Genomic DNA, 18156 nt, shown 5'->3' on the forward strand with positions numbered 1-18156 from the left:
TGAGTCTCTTACATAAATGCATTACCGTCTAATACAGCACTTCTCCAGCTTTAGTGTGCTTATAAATCACCTGGGGATCTTGTTAAAGCACCAGTTTCGGTGCCCCACCCGTGGAGATTCGGATTCAATAGGCCTGGGATGGGGCCCATGAATTTGTATTACCGATATGCTCCTGGGTGGTGCTGAAGCATACTTTGAGTGGCACTGCCCTACAACGCACTATGATTTTTAATTTTTTAAATCGCTATTTCTTTTTCAATCTCCTCTTCCATGAATTTTAAAGTCAAACTACATTATACAACATCCTTATGATCTCTCTGGTCTATTCAGTAGTTTCATCAAAACAGAAGAATGGTGGAATATATAAATAAAGTAATGCCACAAGCTAAAGAGTTTAAATATTTATAAAGAATGAGAGAAATAACAATGATGAGCAGACTGAGGCATCAATAATGTAGTGAAACTTCACTAATTCACCCCCATGAGTGGAAACGCTGATTTACAAAACACTTTTGAAGAAAAGTAACACAAATTAACCTGATGTAACTAAGGAAAGAAATTCTTATAAGTTCAATGCATCTTTTTACTTTCATAGGTAAAAAAAAAAGGTAGGCGAGAACTACTTGTAATTAGCGCTTTTATTTTTTAATGATGCTGTAGATTTTTTTTATGATATGAGATTAAAAGCAGTCCCTTTTTTAAGGTCTCTGTTACTTACTACTGAACACGTTCCTGCAGACACACCGTGTTCCTGCTGCCATGGCTATGTGAAAAGAAGGACACGAGGAAAACAAGTTGGGGAGAGAGCCAAGATTTCTCGGGATTGTTTTCCCTGAGAAGGTCATGATGTTAACATAGGGCCTACACCAAAATATTGTCATTTTGAAAAATTCAAAATGACATTTTCTGTGCATGGAAGAGTTGAGAGGATTAGGAGTAAATTCTTGTTACGTCAATGAAATATCAGCTCTGCCACTTACAACCTGTGGACCTTAGGCAATTTACATAACTTCTGAGTGTCAGTCTGCTCATTTTAAAAATGGTGGTAATAATATTAAAATGGGATAACGAAAGTGGAAAATTCTTCATAAACTCTGAAGTGTTAAGCAAATATTAGCTCCCATGTCTAGGAGAACCCTGCATTTCCCCAGTGGACCCACATCTTGGAGAAGAGGTCTGGCCTGTGGGTCAGGCTGTGTCTGGGAGGTGTGGAATAGAATTGGGCTCTAGAGTCAGATTGCTTGGGTTCATATTTCCACTCTACCGGTTAACAGCTGTGTGCGAGCTGGGCAAATTACGGAGCCTCTCTGGAACCGCTCTGTGCCCTTCTCACTCCCCACCCCACTTTCCTCATCTATAAAACCAGAAGAGTAATAGTGCCAACCTCACTGGTGAGAAATAAATGAAGTAGTATATCCTGGGAGCCAGTGATAAAAAAATAAGAGCCTAAAAAAATTACCTATTCTCCCCTTCTTCCTTACCAATAAAATCCCAATTTTGTTCTAGGTAGCAATGTGCTAAGGAGCCCTGGTGGCACAGTGGTTAAGCACTTGACTGCTAACCAAAAGGTCGGTGATGGTTTGAACCCACCAGCTGCTCACGGGAGAAAGATGTGGCAGTCTGCTTCTGTGAAGACTTACAGTCTTGGAAGCCTATGGGGCAGTTCTATTCTATCCTACAGGGTCACTTTGAATTGGAATCTCTACTCTGTCCTGTAGGGTCACTATGAGCAAGAATCTACTCAAAGGCAATAGGTTTGGTGTTTTTTGTTTCTTGGCCACGTGCTCAGCCAACAAAACTTGGTTTCTTAGGCTCCCTTGCAGTTAGGGGTGTTCATGTGACACAGTTCTGGCCAATGAGATGTGAGCAGAAACCTAGTGGATGAAGCTTCCAGGAAAGCTATTGTTTTCCTGATAAGAAAGGAATAGACTCAGCTGGCGTGAGCCTTTTTCTCTTTGCCCTGTCCCATCTCTGCCTGGAACCAGGAGAGAATGCCTAGAGAAGGAGTAGCCATCTTGAGAGCATTAGGAAAAGAACCTCACACTGAGAACAGTGACATAGGAAGATCAAGGGAAGAACCTGAGACATGGATGACGATGTGAAGCTGCGGACTTCCTGGCTTCATATTATGTGAGAAAAAAACCTTCCCCACTGTGTGAAGCTCCTGCTATTTCATTTATCTTATTATATGCAGCCAGCCACATTCTCTAACCAATACACTTGTAAAGCGGTTTGAACAGTGCCTGGCTCGTAGTTAAACTCATTGTTGAGTTGATTCCGACTCATAGCAATCCTATAGGACAGAGTAGAACTGCCCAATAGGGTTCCCCAGACTAATTTTTACAGAAGCAGCAGACTGCCACATCTTTCTTCCACAGAGCAGTTGGTGGGGTTGAACGGCCGACCTCTCAGTTAGCAGCCAAGCACTTAACTGCTGTTCCACCAGGGCTCCTTGGCTCACAGTTAGTATTCAAAAAACGTTAGCTATTATTATTTTCCCAGTTCTGTTCCCTAACAAGGGGACCAGAAAATATTTCCCTAACCTCCTTGTAATAGTACCCCAATTTTCCTTGTTAAAATCAACCCTCTCCCTATTTTAAGCACGTGGTTTGCATGGGATTGACATCACACTCCACTGGGCCATGAATGGCTTATGCCAGGTAGCATAGGCCACTCCCCAAACAACTGTGATTGTGTAGGGATGGGCCCATAACTTGGGCCAAAGGCAGTTAGCACCTCCTCTTCTCCTGACAAAAGAGAAAGTTCAGGGCTGAGCACAGAGCTAAAGACAGCCAATATGAGTGCGCCTCAGGACTGGTGAAGAGAGCGCTGGGGCATAGACTTGCTCTTCTTCCCCAAGCATGGTGCTCTGAGCAAGGCTGGGTCCCCATGAAGAGAGCCAGTCCAGGGGTGAACCTGACGCATGGAGAAGAACAGGGAAACAGAGCTGGAGCCCTGATTACATCTTAAGTCTCTGGATCAAATCTTACCTCTGGAGTTTTCAACCCAGAGTCCTTGGAAACAGGTTTTGCTAAATCAGTTTGAGTTGGATCATCTGTCACTTGCCATCAGAAGATTCCTTCTGATACCACTAGATGAAGAAAGGAAGAACTTTAACTTATGCACTACACACCTCGAGGGAAATTTTCCAAACTTTGGTCTAGTGCATCTGTTTCATAAAATCTAGGAGCCTAGGTGGTGCAAGCAGTTTGCAATCAGTTGCTAACCTAAAGGTTGGTGATTCGAACCCACCCAGCAGCTTCACGAAAGAAAGGCCTGGTGAACTGCTTCTGTAAAGATTACAGCCAAGAAAACCCTATGGAGCAGTTCTACTCCGTAGGAGCAGTCCTACTCCGTAACATCTAGGGTAGCCATGAGCTGGGGACCGACTCAATGGCAGCTAGCAACAACATAATCCATTATAATATAAATTTCTACCCAAGTCACCCTTCCAAAAGAAAAAACAGCAATCAATAATCAACTCACAGTTGTGTGAATTCACCGAAATTTCTCTTCCAAAAGAAGGTAAACAACTAGTTGAAAATGTTGTGTTTGTTTTTTGTAAACATGTCCTGAACTCCTTTGAGAATAAATGTGCATCTGGGTTTTAGAATGAACATTGGACTCAGAGGCAGACACTGGAAATCTTTGACCGTTATTGAAATAATATTACACAGACAGTTGTCATGGCAGCCTGCTCATTCGGCACAAAATACAGCCCGCTGCATTTTAACAGGATTTAGGAAAGGAAGGCTGCTAGCCTGCAGACAGCCTCTAACTGAGTTTGAAAACCTAATTGGTTTTGGTTTTATTATCGAACATAGCCTTTAGACTGTACCCTAACTGTATCGAAAGGATCACAAATGCTTAAAATCAGTAACAAAAACACATAATACGATTTTTTTTTAACATTTTATTGTGGCTTAGGTAAAAGTTTACAGAGCAAATTAGTTTCCCATTCCACAATTTAGACACAGCTTGTTTCGTGACATTGCTTGCAATCCCCTCAATTTGTCAACACTCTCCCCGCTTCCTCCCTGGGTGCCTTGTTTCCATTCGCCTGGTTTTCTTCCTCCTTCCTGTCTTCTGAACTTTGCTTTTGGGCAAATGCTGCCATTTTGGTCTCCTATGAGTCAGAATCAACTCGATGGCACTGGGCTTTATGGTTGATTGTTCTGAGGTATGCCTTCCTCACAGCTGTTATTGTTCACTTTATAGGTCTGTCTATTGTTTGGCTGGGTTATTATTATTATTATTGTTTGGCTGTAAGGTGGCCTCTGGGAGTAGGTTCAGTTCCAAGTTTGAAGGGCATCTAACGGCCATAGTCTCGGGGGTTCCACCAGTCTCTATCAGACAAGCAAGTCTGGTCTTTTTTGTTTTGTTTTGTTCTACATTATTCTCCCACTCTGTCCAGGACCTTCTATTGTGATTCCAGTCAGAGCAGTCAGTAGTGGTATCCAGGCACCATCTAGCTCTTCTGGTCTCAGGCTGGTGGAGGCTGTGGTTCATGTGGTCCATTAGTCCTTCGGACTAATTTTTTCCTTGAGTCTTTGGTTTTCTTCAGTTTTCTTTCCTCCAGAAAGAAAGAGAACAGTAGTTGTCTCTTAGATGGCTGCTCACAAGCTTGTAAGGCCCCAGTTGCTACTCACCAAGGAAGGATATAGAACATTGTCTTAATGGACTGTGTTATGCCAACTGACCTACCTGTACCCGGAGACTATGGGCCTAAACCCTCCAGTTCAGTGATTTAGTCCCACACCTATACCACTCTTGAACTCTTCCCAGCAAACTATGGGGAACCACTTAGGGGCAAGTCTTATTGTATGCACAGTTGAATCCACTTGGAAATCTAAATAAGCCATGAAGTGTTGTGGAAGTAGAGAGTAGCCAATTTCATTTCCATCACCAATCAGCATTGGCTGGATGCTGCTGTCAGACGTTTCCTTTTAAGTGGGGTTCTTTAGGAATGGCGAGTAGCCAAATTGTTCTGGGCTCAGTTACGAAGCCCCAGGGAAATGGCTAGAAAGTAGGGGTATCTCAAGACACATGAATAAAAGAGGGGGAGACAAAGAGCTGATCCAAGCCAAGAAAACCCTATGGTGCAGTTCTACTCTGTAACATATGGGGTTGCCATGACTTGGGGAACTACTCAACAGCAGCTAACAACAATATAATCAATTATAATATAAATTTCTATCCAAGTCACCTTTCCAAAAGAAAAAACAGCAATCAATAATCAATTCTCTGGATTGGCTATCTCTCTAGAGTGGCTATTTCTCTAGAGTGTATTATCTCAAGTTCAAGTCCAGAGTGAGCAAGAAAATGTCTGTCTAGAGTGACTATGTCTATAAAATTGAATCTCATTGAACATGATTGTAGGTGATTTTGGAGGTTATAGATAGCTAGTCTTAAGAGGAATACCACAGGAAGTCTTCTTTACTATCAGACAGGCTTTTGCAGATCACCTGTCCCCATGCCTTCTCCTCTTTTGAGTTTCTCCTTTAAGAGAGAGAAGATAGGGTCCTAATTAAAATTCAGTAACATCCTAAGTTAGGAGAATCACATCATGCCATTGTCATCCACTGACATCTTGGTATAAATTAGTCCTTTGGGTTAATTAATGTTTTATAAACTCCTTGAGATGGGGTCATGCCATATACTTTGTTTTTTTAAGCTTCCCTCACTGCCCAAAACTGTACTTGACTAGAACACAGGGCAGTCCCTCAGCAGCTGGTGAAAACAGCAAAGGTATTGTTCCTGGCTTTGGAGTCCCCAAGGTCTTCTCTGAGATCCTGTGAGCCACTGTCTTAGGCTGGGTTCTCTAGAGAAGCAAAACCAGTAAAGCATATAAATATATATAGAGAGAGAGATTTATATCAAGGAAATGGCACATGTGGTTGTAGAGGCTGGAACGTCCCAAGTCCGTGAATCAGGACAGAAGCTTCTCCTCATTCACGTAGCCACAGGGGCTGGTGAACACAAGGTCGGCAAGTAAGCTGCTAGCTCAAGTCCCAAGAACTGGAGGTCAAATGAACAGGAGTCAGCTGCAGGATCCAGAGCAGGCAAAATCCAGAACATCTGATTACATTCAGATGCAGGCCACAAGCCCAGGGAAACTCCCTTTCAACTGACTGGCTCCTTACAGCAGATCCCATCATGGTGGTGATCACATATCAAATCTCAACAGGGACGTGATTACAACATTATACAACTGCCAAAACACTGAGAATCATGGCCCAGCCAAGCTGACACAAATCTTAACCACCACAAAAAGAAAACCACCACAGCCACCTAATATCACTTAATAAACTCATTGTCTTCATAAACTAGTGGGAATAGTGAATCAGCTCATGCTTTGGTAACAAACCACCCAAAGTCTTAGTGGCTTACAATAATAAAGGTATTTTTCACTCCCATTACCTGTCCATTGCAGGTTGGCCTTCCATCCAAGAGTCAGGCTCACCTCTCCTTGTGGCATTGCTGTTCTCATGGCAAAGGGGCAAAAACAGAAACAGTGAACTACAAGCTGACTCTTCAAGCTTTTGCTTAGAAGTGATACACATCACTTCTGCCCATATTTAATTGGCCAAAGCAAGTCATTTGGTCAAGAGCAAATCTTTGGAGCAAGATGGTTGCACTGTACGCAACTAAGAGTACTGTCCAATACAATGTGATAGTAAGATGGCTGCAGGACTTTCAGCCTCTGTATTATCTCAAGTTCAAGTCCGGGGTGAACAAAAAAATGTCTCTTCTCAGGAAGTCTCAGGATTAGCTCTCATTGGAATTGATTGACTTGGCTTGATCATTCCCAACCGTAAACAAATTCATTCAGTACTTATTTATGGAGTATTTACTATGTCCTGGGCACAATTTGGGCTCTGTGGAATATAACAGTAAAAGAAACAAAATTCATGCCCCCATGGAAGTTTCATTCTAGTTGCGGACTGTGGGGGACAATCGACAAAATAAATAAGTAAATATCTAAAAAAAATAGAGAAAAATAAAGCAGGAAAGGGGGATACTGGGTTTCCAGGGTAAAAGGAAAAGGATGATAGCAATTGTAAATAGACTAGTTAGGAAAGGTCTCACTGAGAAGATACTTGGACAAATACCTGAACGAGGTGAGGGAGCCAGTCATGAAGTAACCTGAGGAACAGAATTCAAGGCTGAGAGAAGAGCAGATGCAAAGGTCCTGAGGCAGAAGTGGCTGGGTGTGTTTGAAGAACAGTGTCATGGATTGAATTGTGTCCCCCCAAAAATCTGTCAACTTGGCTAGGTCAGATTCCCACTATTGTATGATTGTCTACCATTTTGGCATCTGATGCGACTTCCTTATGTGTTGTAGATCCTATCACTATGATGCAATGAGATGGATTAACCAAAAAAAAAAAAAAAAAAACCCATTGCCGTCAAGTTGATTCCGACTCATAGCAACTCAATAGGACAGAGTAGAACTGCCCCATAGAGTTTCCAAGGAGCACTTGGTGGAGTCCAACTGCCAACCTTTGGGTTAATAGCTGTAGCACTTAACCACTATGCCACCAGGGTTTCCTAATGAGATGGATTAGTGGCAATTATATTGATGAGATCTATAAGATTAGATAGTGCCTTAAGTCAATCTCTTTTGAGATATAAAGGAGAGAAGCAAGCAGACATGGGGAAGCAAGCAGAGAGTGGGGGACTTCATACCACCAAGAAAGCAGTGCTGGGAGCAGAGTGCATCCTTTGGACCCCAGGTTCCTGCGCTGAGATGCTCCCAGACCAAGGGAAGACTGATGAATCACAAAGACTACCAGAAATTCAAGCCAGATTCAGAAAAGGACATGGAACCAGGCATATCATTGCTGATGTCAGATGGATCCTGGCTGAAAGCAGAGAATACCAGAAGGATGTTTACCTGTGTTTTATTGACTATCCAAAGGCATTCAGCTGTGTGGATCATAACAAATTATGGATAACACTGCAAAGAATGGGAATCCCAGAACACTTAATTGTGCTCATGAGGAACCTGTACATAGGTCAAGAGGCAGTTGTTCGGACAGAACAAGGAGATACTGAGTGGTTTAAAGTCAGGAAAGGTGTACGTCGGGCTTATATCCTTTCACCATATCTATTCATTCTGTATGCTGAGCAAATAATCTGAGAAGCTGGACTATTGGAGGAAGACTCATTAACAACCTGCATTATGCAGATAACACAGCCTTGCTTGCTGAAAGTGAAAAAGACTTGAAGCATTTACTAGTGAAGATGAAAGACCACAGCCTTCAGTATGGATTATACCTCAAGATATATGGATTATACCTCAAGAAAATGAAAATCCTCACAACTGGACCAGTGAGCAACAGCATGATAAATGGAGAAAAGATTGAAGTTGTCAAGGATTTCATTTTACTTGGATCCACAATCAATAGCCACGGAAGCAGCAGTCAAGAAATCAAATGACGCATTGCATTGGGCAAATCTGCTGCAAAGGACCTCTTCAAAGTATTGAAGAGCAAAGATGTCACCTTGAAGACTAAGGTGTGCCTGACCCAAGCCATGGTATTTTCAATTTTTTTTTTCATATGCATGCGAAAACTGAACAGTGAATAAGGAAGACAGAAGAAAAATTGACGCCTTTGAATTGTGGTGTTGGCGAAGAATATTGAAGATACCATGGACTGCCAAAAGAATGAACAAATCTGTCTTGGAAGAAGTACAACCAGAATGCTCCTTAGAAGCAAGGATGACGAGACTACATCTTACATTACTTCGAACGTGTTGTCAGGAGAGATCAGTCCCTGGAGAAAGACATCGTGCTTGGTAAAGTGGAGGGCCAACAAAAAAGAGAAAGACCCTCAATGAGATGGATTGACACAGTGGCTGCAACAATGGGCTCAAGCATAGCAACGATTGCGGGCATGGTGCAGGACCGGGCAGTGTTTCATTCTGTTGTACGTAAGGTCACTATGAGTCGGAACCGACTTGACAGCACCTAACAACAACAACAACTAGTTAAGTTAGGGAGCCATGGAAGGGGTTTGAGCAGACAAGTGACAGGATCTTACTTAGTTTTTTAAAGGATCACTGTGGCTACTGTGTGGAGAATAGCCTGTAGGGAACAAAGGGCAGAAGCCAGGAGGCCAGGATATTAGGCTATTGGCAATAATCCGGGCAAAAAGTATGGTTTTTGATGAGGGTAGTAACAGGGGAGATGGTAGAAAGTGATCAGATTCTAGGTAGGTCTTGAAGGTGGAGCCAATAGTATTTGCTAGTGAGATCAGATTTGGAGTATGAGAAACCAGAAGACTCAAGTATGACTCTAAAGTTTGGAGCCTAAATAACTGGAAAGATAAAGTTGCCGTTATCTGAAATAAGTAAGACTGAGAGAGGTACAGATATAGGAGGCGGAGATGAGGCGCTTAAATATAGACATGATAGATTGGAGATGTCTATCAGACATCTAAGTGAAGACGTTGAGTAGATAGGTTTGGAGTTCGGGAGAAAAGCCTGGACTAGAGATAGAGATTTGGTAGTCATCTAGGTTATAGACAGTAATTAAGGACATTAGACTGAATGAGGTCTCGCATTCTCAATGAATGGTGAGAATGAATAGAGAAGTCCAAGGACTGAGCCCTGCGGTACACCCATGTTTAAAGGTCCAAGAGATTAGGATCCAGCAAAGGTGACTGAGAAGGAGGAAGCAGTGAGGCAGGAAACAAATCAGGAGAGGGTGATATCCTAGATGCCAAGTGAGAAAATTGCTTCAAGAAGAAAGGAGGAATGAACTGTTTCGAAGGCTGCCGATCAGCTGAGGAGCGAGGGCTACTGGACTTGGCAAAGTGGAGGTCACGGATGACCTTGATTCAGAAGGGTTTTGGAGGAGTGGTGGGAGCAAAAGTCAATAGCAGGAGAGGAACTGGTGAAAGCAGCTATAGACAAATCTAAGAGTTTTCCTACAAAGAAAAGCAGAGAAATAGGAGTAGCTAGAGGGAGAAATGGGATTAAGGTTTTATGATTTTAATGATGAGAGAAATAACAACATGTCCGTTTGCCGATTGGAATGATCCAGTAAAGAGGGGGAAAGTAATGATATGGGAGCAAGAAGCGAGAATTTTGGAGTGATTTCCTTGAGTAGGCAAGAGCAGGTGGGATCTAATTAATGCACAAGCGGAGGAGTTGGGCTTAGACAGGAAGGTGGACGATTCATCTCGAGCAGGGTTTCTACCTTGGCACTACTGGCATTGGGGGCCAGGTAATTCTTTGTTGTGGGGGCTGTCCTGTGCACTGTAGAAGCCTCCCTGGCCTTAACCCATTACATGTCAATAGCACCCCTCCTCCACCGAAAGTGTCCCTACAAAAAAAAAAAAAGTGTCTCTAAAAAAAAAAAAATTTCTTTTTTTTTAAAAGTGTCTTTAGACATTGCCAAATAGCCCCCTATGATCTCCGCCCCCCTCAAGGGATGTTTCAGCCTGGATGTGTGTTTTTCTTGGGCCAAATTCATGGGTGCAGTAGAGAAAAAATTGGATTTGACAGAGGTTGTGGTTTTGCCAACAAGTACAGGGAAGCAACAAAGGGGCAACAAGTGAGTGATAAAAATGACTGACCACCAAACCTGAGCTGGGCAGGAAGACAGAGGGGGCGTAAGGGAGTATGAAAAGGTAGGTGGGCAAAAAGCAACAAGTGTCCATCACAGCGGGGTAGTTCCAAGATGTTTTGAACATGACAAGCTGCAAAAGGGGGGAGATAAAGTGAGCTCTGTCATACTAGAGTAATGACTAACTTTTCTTAGCAAGTATCCCAGTACTCACTGAAAGGCAGCATACAATAGTTTCTAAAGGAAATCAGGTAAAACTGAGCTCAGTGTTTGAGGCTGTGGTTTCTTAGGTTGAGATACTGTCTTAGGGTTCTCCAGAGAAACTGAACCAGTGATATATAGAGAGAGAGATCAAGAGAGAGCTTGACTGATTTACTTCAAGGTATGAGCTCACGCGATTGTGGGCTAAGAGTGTTTCCACAAAATGTCTATAACCTGGAGGCAGAACACATCCTGGGAAATTCCCTTTTTGCTCTTAAGGTCTTCAACTGATTGATTGAGGTCCAGCTACATTATGGAAGGTAATAGGATTTTACTTGAGGCCAACTGATTTAATTACATGTAACTACTTCGTATCAGCAGCGGGACTAGTGTTTGACCACCATAGCGTAGCCAAGTTGGCAACATAAAATTAACCACCACAGATACCCTCCATTAGTGAAGCCAAACACTGGGGAGCAACACTTTGACAACCGTGACATCAGAGGTCTCAACAAGTTTGAATGTGATGTCTATATTTATTTGTTTGTTTCTGTGTGTATTTTTCTTATAGCTGTTCAGATGCTTATAGGTAATGAGCCTCACAAATCTGACTGGACAGACTGAAGTGCCAGGCAAAACTATGGTTTAAAAAGTCTAAGTCATTAACAGTCGTTTCCAGCAGGCTTTTTGCTCCTACTTTTGAGGATTCTGTTTAAAAATTACAAAAGACAAAAAAAAGTCTCCATTTCCTCACTGGTATGCATACAAAATATTACAGTAGACCAAAGCCACTCTTATGGGAACACCGTATCGCCTTTATGGACTGTGGCCACTCATAATCAAGTAAGTATCAGAAGACTGAGTGTAAGCCCAGCCCCGCCACTCACCAGCTGAACGGTCTCAGACAAGGCATTCAAAGTCTTCCGCTTCAACTGAAGCTAAAAAATGGAGATAATAATATCTACGATGGCTACCTCATCGGGCTATTGCACAAGAACGTATGTGAAAGTAAACCATATCGTACCTTACTAATAATAGAGATTATGACTATATCTTGGACTGAGGGGAAAGAAACAAAAGTCTCCCTCCTTGTCAGAAGGGAGAAAAAGAACAAAAACTTGTTCACTAAAGGCAGAAACCTATGTTGCATGCCCTAGCGGCACACTAGTTTCTTTTCTACATGGAATGTAAGTTAGAACTTGTCCAAAGCATGACAAACCCATCCTTATAACAAGGACAAACAGAGCTGAAGTAAAGCACTCCCTAGAGACACAAACCATAACACACCTGGTGAGTATAATTTTAGGCACAATTATTGGCAGCCTCAGACCAACAGGGGTTTGAAAACAAGTGGAATGTAGCTATTAGTGAGTTTTCTGGGAGTCATTACAGCTCATTGTCTAACAGGAAATATGGAGCTTTTCTGAATTCGCCCTTTTAGATGGTGGCTCCGGAAGGGTCATCTCATGGCTCACATCTCAAGTGCTCAAGTCACCTCTTGAAATGCATGTACAAATAAGGCAGACTGGAAGGAGGCCTCCTGATGAGTCTTACAGGGAGCTGAGGACACAGGAAACCTGGTACTAGAAAACCTAAGCATTAGCTGCAGACCTGCCTCTAACACTTTCTGTGGAAAAATTACATGGCAGATGACTGCCTCCATTTTCCCACCTGGAAGATAGACATAATATTGAGACCCAGAGGTGAAAGGGGGAGTGTCTAGTCCAACGCAATGCATTTCAGAAACAGGTCACTGAGGCCTGGGAGGTGAACTGACTAGCTCAAGAGCACACAGCTAGTGAGTAGCCAAGACAGGACTAGAATTCAGATCTTGACCCCTGGAACAGTGCTCCTTCCACATACCTGTTTCTTCCGGGGACCTTCCCAGGAAGACAGGAGTCGGCTGAGGGGGTTGCTTTCATACATTCAGTATCATCTCTTCATCACCCTGCCAGCCTCAGAGGAAGATGCCAGGGAAAAGGACAGCTGCAGTCAGCAGACCAGGTCCCCAGATGGTTCTAAGTGGGTTTTCAAGCTTTAGCATGGTGAGCAATGGCAAAGATCCATCAAGAGGCACTGGGAGGGCAAATGACACTGACGATGAAAACCAAGAAGCCAGACCATCCAGGAGCCCCCTGTGTAAGGGAGGGCCCAGCACCTGCTCTGGACTACAGGCCTTCTGGAAGCACAGCCGCAGCTGCAGGGACCACACCCCGCGCGCTGAGTTAATGCTCTGCTGGCACCGTTCTGAAATTCTTAATAACTCATGAACAAGGGTCTGGCATTTTCATTTTGCACTGGGCCCCTCAAATTGCTTCATCCATCCACAGCCATAATGGGGGCTTGGCCTGTCTACAACAAACCGCTTCCCCACCCCGGGGCTGGGAACCCATTAACACAGACAAACAGGACTAAACCAAGCCCCTGCGATTAGCAGACGCTCTGCGGCTTCGGGAGGCCGGGGGCGCTGTGGAAACGGGCAGGGGAGTTTCCGAGGCCGGCCACTAACCCGACGCTTTTTCAACCCCTGGCAAAAAAAAAAAAAAAAAAAAAAAACTCCGATAAGAAAAGTAGTGCCCCTGGCCGTGTTGAAGCCCACGCTGCCTCAATCTTTGGCTCCAAGTGGCGCTCCTGTCCCCTCAGCTCCGGAACCCAGGCCTCCAGTGCTGCCAGAAGTGGCGACGTCTTGCCTTTTGACGTGGGCAAGTGTCCCGGGCCGGAGGCTCAGTGTGCCGGGGTGAGAATGGGGAAAGTGCGGGTCCCTCACGGCTGAGGGGAGCTGCCCGAGCTCGCCGGGGGCCGAGGGAAAGGTTGGGGGCAGATGAATAGGGGGCGGCGCGCTCGGCTAACCTGGGGCCCGAGCCTCGCCCTAGTCTCAAGGGCCGCGAACCTAGTGACAGGGAGGGGGAGCGGCCTTCACCTCGGAGCCGGGGCGGGGACCGCTGTCACCACGCCTCAGAGGCGGCACGGGGAGGCGGGGCGAAGAGCGGCGGGGGTGGGGCTCCGCCGGACGGGGCGGGGCTTCTCCGGAGGGCGGGGCCACAGCTGAGCGGTATTGCTGATGCATAACCATGAATAAACTGAAGACAAGCCGCTCCTTCAGGAAGGTTCCATAGTGTAGTGGTTATCACGTCTGCTTTACACGCAGAAGGTCCTGGGTTCGAGCCCCAGTGGGACCATGACTGGCACGTCAGTTTTTCATTTCTGAATATGTTCTTCGATATTTAGGGGCAAAAACTGAAAAGCAAAAAAATAGCGTTTTTCTTGCTCCCTTATTTTTCAAGTTTTTTTGCTACGTTTTCATCGCAGAAGCGAAATGACACATACTTTCTCTGCCTATCCCTCCAGACCGCTGTGGTCATCGCCCGACCTGCGAAACAACCGAAGGAGGGGGCCGGGCCGAGTCGCCCGCTCCTAGTTCTCCCGGGCGACCTGGGACAATCGGCCGCTCGTGGGAAGAAGACAACACGGGCAAGTCAGGACAGGACGGTTCCCAAGAGCCTCCAACTAAAGCATGGCACGGGAATATCGCTTTCATAGCGGTTGAATTATTAAAGGTTCTGACAGTTTTCATTAAACTCTCAAACACAGAGCAGGGATAAAAAAAATCACGGTCCTGTTCTTAATATAGCAGTAGGGTTTGTTGAATAGATATTCATCTGTTTAATGAAGACTCTAATCACACAGAACAGAACAAGTGTCAGGCTTGTAGACATTCAATAAGTGCCCGTTGAAACGTTTCTCTGGTTCCTTTTTGCTTCTCTTTATTTAGTGAGTTTCGTTTGAAGGGGCTTGTTATGATTATTTTTAACGCTGGCCGTTTTTATCTTTGACAAGAGGAATCAAGGAAAGGTGTTTGGAGCCCTGTGGGACCTGAGGGTGTGGGCCAGGGATGGGATGGATAGTGGTGGCAAGGATAGAGGAAGAAGCCCAGACTTTTTATATCTGTTTATTTGTCTATATAGTTTTGCTCATACGCTCTATACATTTGCATCCTTTTCTAACTCGAGTATAACACATGATTGTCCGTGTTATTACAATCACTTAATCAACTTTATTCTTAAAGCCTACGTAATTAAAAAAAAAAAAAAAGCCTGTTAACGACCAAGTCAATTCCGATTCACAGCGACCATATAATGTAGAACTACCCCATACAGGGTCCAAGGAGCGGCGGGTGGAGTCGAACTACCCACCTTTTGGTTAGCAACAAAACTCTTAATCGCTGTGCTACCAGGGCTCACTAGTTAATTACGTCAAAAACTCGGCTGCTGACCGAAAGGTCGGAGGTTCGAACCCCGCAGCTTCTTGGGAGACAAGACCTGGCAATCTGCTCTCTTAAAGATTAAAACCAAACGCACTGCAGTGGAGTCAATTTGGGCTCATAGCGACCCTGTAGGGCAGAGAAGAACGGCCCCATAAGGTTTCCAAGGATGTAATCTTTACGGAAATAGACTGCCATAGCTTTCTCTCGCGGAGCTACTGGTTTCCAACCACCGACCTTTTGGGTTAGCAGCAGAGTGCTTTAACCACTGCCCCACCGGGGCTCCTTTCATCAAGATTACAGCCTAAGAAACACTAAGGGTGCAGTTCTACTTTGTTATGTAGGATCGCTATGAGTTAGAATTGACTATAAGGCACACAACAACAATTATGTCAAGCACCGTTGTAAACATTTTACATATTACCATCCCATATAATTCTCAAAATAACTCTATGATATAGGAATTATTATCACTTTTTTATCTTTACAGATGAGAAAATTGAGGCCCCAAAACGTTAAGTAACTTGCCCAAGGTCACACAGCAAGTAAGAAGTGGCAGAATTGGGATTTGCACCCAGTGGGGCTGAGACTGTGCTCATCAGTGCTGTGCTGCCTCTCATGATTTACTTAAACCAATCCCCTAATCTTGGCCATTTAGGTTGTTTCCAATCTTCCGTTATTACAAGTAACACAGCAATGTAGATCTTTGTGGTTAACTGTCTGCCCCCAAATTTAGTATGTTACTGAGTGAATAGGTACGAACATGATGCTAAATTGCTTCCTAAGAAGGGAATCTATGTCATTTTCACTGAATTCAAGAATGCTAGTTTATGGTAGCCCTGGTGGTGCAGTGGTTAAGAGGTCAGCTGCTAACTAAAAAGTCGGCAGTTTGAATCCACCAGCCACTCCTTAGAAACCCTATGGGGCAGTTCTACTCTGTCCTAAAGGGTGGGAAGCCAGTGGGTAGCAACCGGGAAGTGCTTACTGGCAGGAAATTGCTTAAGGTCACCCCCAAGAAGATGATGGCAGAGAAAGGATTAAGACCTGGGCCTTCTGATTCTAGTTTCCATTTCCCTCCACTGCTTCCCTTACATTTAAAGATAGAATAAAACCACTTTCCTCCTTGGCTAAACCAATCTCAGTTGGCATTAGCATCTTCTCTGAGACTTCCCTGTCGAGGCCGGTAACTCTGTGGGTTAACTTGATGGGGCTCAGCCAAAACCCTAAGAAGTAAATCGAATAAGATGCTTAATGAGGCCAGTGCTCAAGGTAATCCTCGGCTCTTGGGGAAGCTCTCCATTTCAGTCAGGAAGAGCTGCAGCCAGGACAAGGAGAAAATGCCACACAAGGTAGAAGGCTTCTTGTTATTACTTCTCTTTGGCTACGAAGGTATGTGCTATGCAACCATTATCATTAATTAAATCATTAATCATGCAATTGAATTCCTAACATAATTGAAATAAAGTAGATTAATAAAAAAAAATCACTGTCAATTAGCAGCGCATGTCAATTGCCATGTGTTGTTAGCTAACGATTGTATTTGTGTGGACGCAGTCCTCTTTGTCTTGCCACTGGCTTTCCTGCTAGAGTTCAAAGGATGCTTAAAATGGCAAAGAAAGAAGGAAGGGTCTCAGGAACTGTATAAAATAGCTATAAGTTACAACAACTAATAAGAAAATATGGCAAATTCTCAAAATTTGTTAGGAGTCAAAGAGCGGTGGTATAACTTAATCTTTCAAACTGGGACAATTTGGAAGGTAGAGCAGATGCTATTAATAGTTCTGCTGGGACAACAGGTATAAACCAGGACCGTCCCAGGCAAAGCGGGATGTAAGGTCACCCTAGTTTAAATACGGATTAACGTACCACACGGAGTACCAACTGGACTGTAATCCAACTGAGAGTTGGAAACCCCCCAAGACTCAATATACTCCCTAAATTTTGAATTTCTAAAGATAGCCCTGGTAGCAGAGATATGCGTAAATAAGGACAAATTAAAGGCAAATCTCTAAAATGTCATTCAAATGCAAGTTTTATGTACTCTCTCAATCTTTGAAATAATACGCTTTCATTTTCATGGCACTCTCAAGTCTTAAAAAAAAAAAAAACTCAAGTCTAAAGTACCCACCAACTCAGAAGTTCTAGGCCTTCCTTTTTAGGTTCATTCCAGATGTTAGAAATTGGTTGAATGTCTTGTCCTTGGTCATTGCGTATTTATGGCTATTCAGGAAATAAAAAAAGGAAGGCAGGGAGGTGGAGACCTCTGCGCTTGCCTATGATCTCACAGGGTGGACAGACCTGACTAAACTCACACAAGTAGAGTCAGAATTCCTGGTTTGAAGCATTCTGCTCTTTACTCCACCACGGTATTTTACTGGCACAGTACCTGTTTTCACGATTTCCCATTCTCCAAATTTGAGATTTTTGTTATTTAGTTACATTTCACAGTATCCTGGAGGACCTTGAAAATATAATCCCAAGGTCATTTTTCAAACCCCACCTTGTTGTTGTTAGTTGATTCCAACTCATGGCGACCCCTTGTGTTACAGAGTAGAACTGCTCCACAGGGTTTTTTAGCTGTAATCTTTATGGAAGCAGGTCACTGGGCCTTTTCTTCTGCGGTACCGCTGGGTGGATTCGAATTGCCAGCATTTAGGTTAGCAGCTGAGTGGAAACCATTTGTGCTGCGCCACCTATTTCTAAGTTGTTGTTGCTAGTTGCCATTAAGTCAATTCCAACTCATGGTAACCCTATGTGTTTCAGAGTAGAACTGCACCCCATAAGATTTTCAAGGCTGAGACCTTTTGGAAGCAGATTGCCAGGACTGACTTCCAAGGTGCCTCTGGGTGGATTTGAACTGCCAACCTTTCAGTTAGTAGGGATCATTTAGCCAATTGTCATTTTTTTTTTCTTTGCAATGAAGAGTCAAGACCTTGTCCCAGTAACTCTTAATTCTTAAAGACGCTTTTGAGTTTTTGTTTTTTTCCTTTACTCCTCACCCTTCCCTCAGCAAGAAAATGTAAACATAGCTTGGGTCCAAATACCCTCGTTCTAAGATATCCACAGGGGTTGCCCTCAAATTTCTCTTCCTTGTCATTCACATTGAGATTCATTCTTT

The 18156-nt window shown here is 43.8% G+C and overlaps 1 long non-coding RNA gene and 1 other non-coding gene across 2 annotated transcripts; one reads left to right on the forward strand and one right to left on the reverse strand.

The window, feature by feature from the left end:
* Positions 1-4246: 4246 nt before the first annotated feature.
* On the reverse strand, positions 4247-13712 carry LOC126069125 (uncharacterized). The gene is made up of 4 exons (XR_007515844.1): positions 13628-13712; positions 12641-12853; positions 6421-6480; positions 4247-4573 (listed from the first exon to the last, which is right to left on the reverse strand). It is a non-coding gene; the product is annotated as an uncharacterized LOC126069125 (long non-coding RNA).
* Positions 13713-13883: 171 nt separating this feature from the next.
* TRNAV-UAC (transfer RNA valine (anticodon UAC)) lies at positions 13884-13956 on the forward strand. Its single transcript has one exon. It is a non-coding gene; the product is annotated as a tRNA-Val (tRNA).
* Positions 13957-18156: the final 4200 nt, after the last annotated feature.

Source organism: Elephas maximus, chromosome X, assembly GCF_024166365.1.
Source record: "Elephas maximus indicus isolate mEleMax1 chromosome X, mEleMax1 primary haplotype, whole genome shotgun sequence".
NCBI lineage: Eukaryota > Metazoa > Chordata > Mammalia > Proboscidea > Elephantidae > Elephas > Elephas maximus.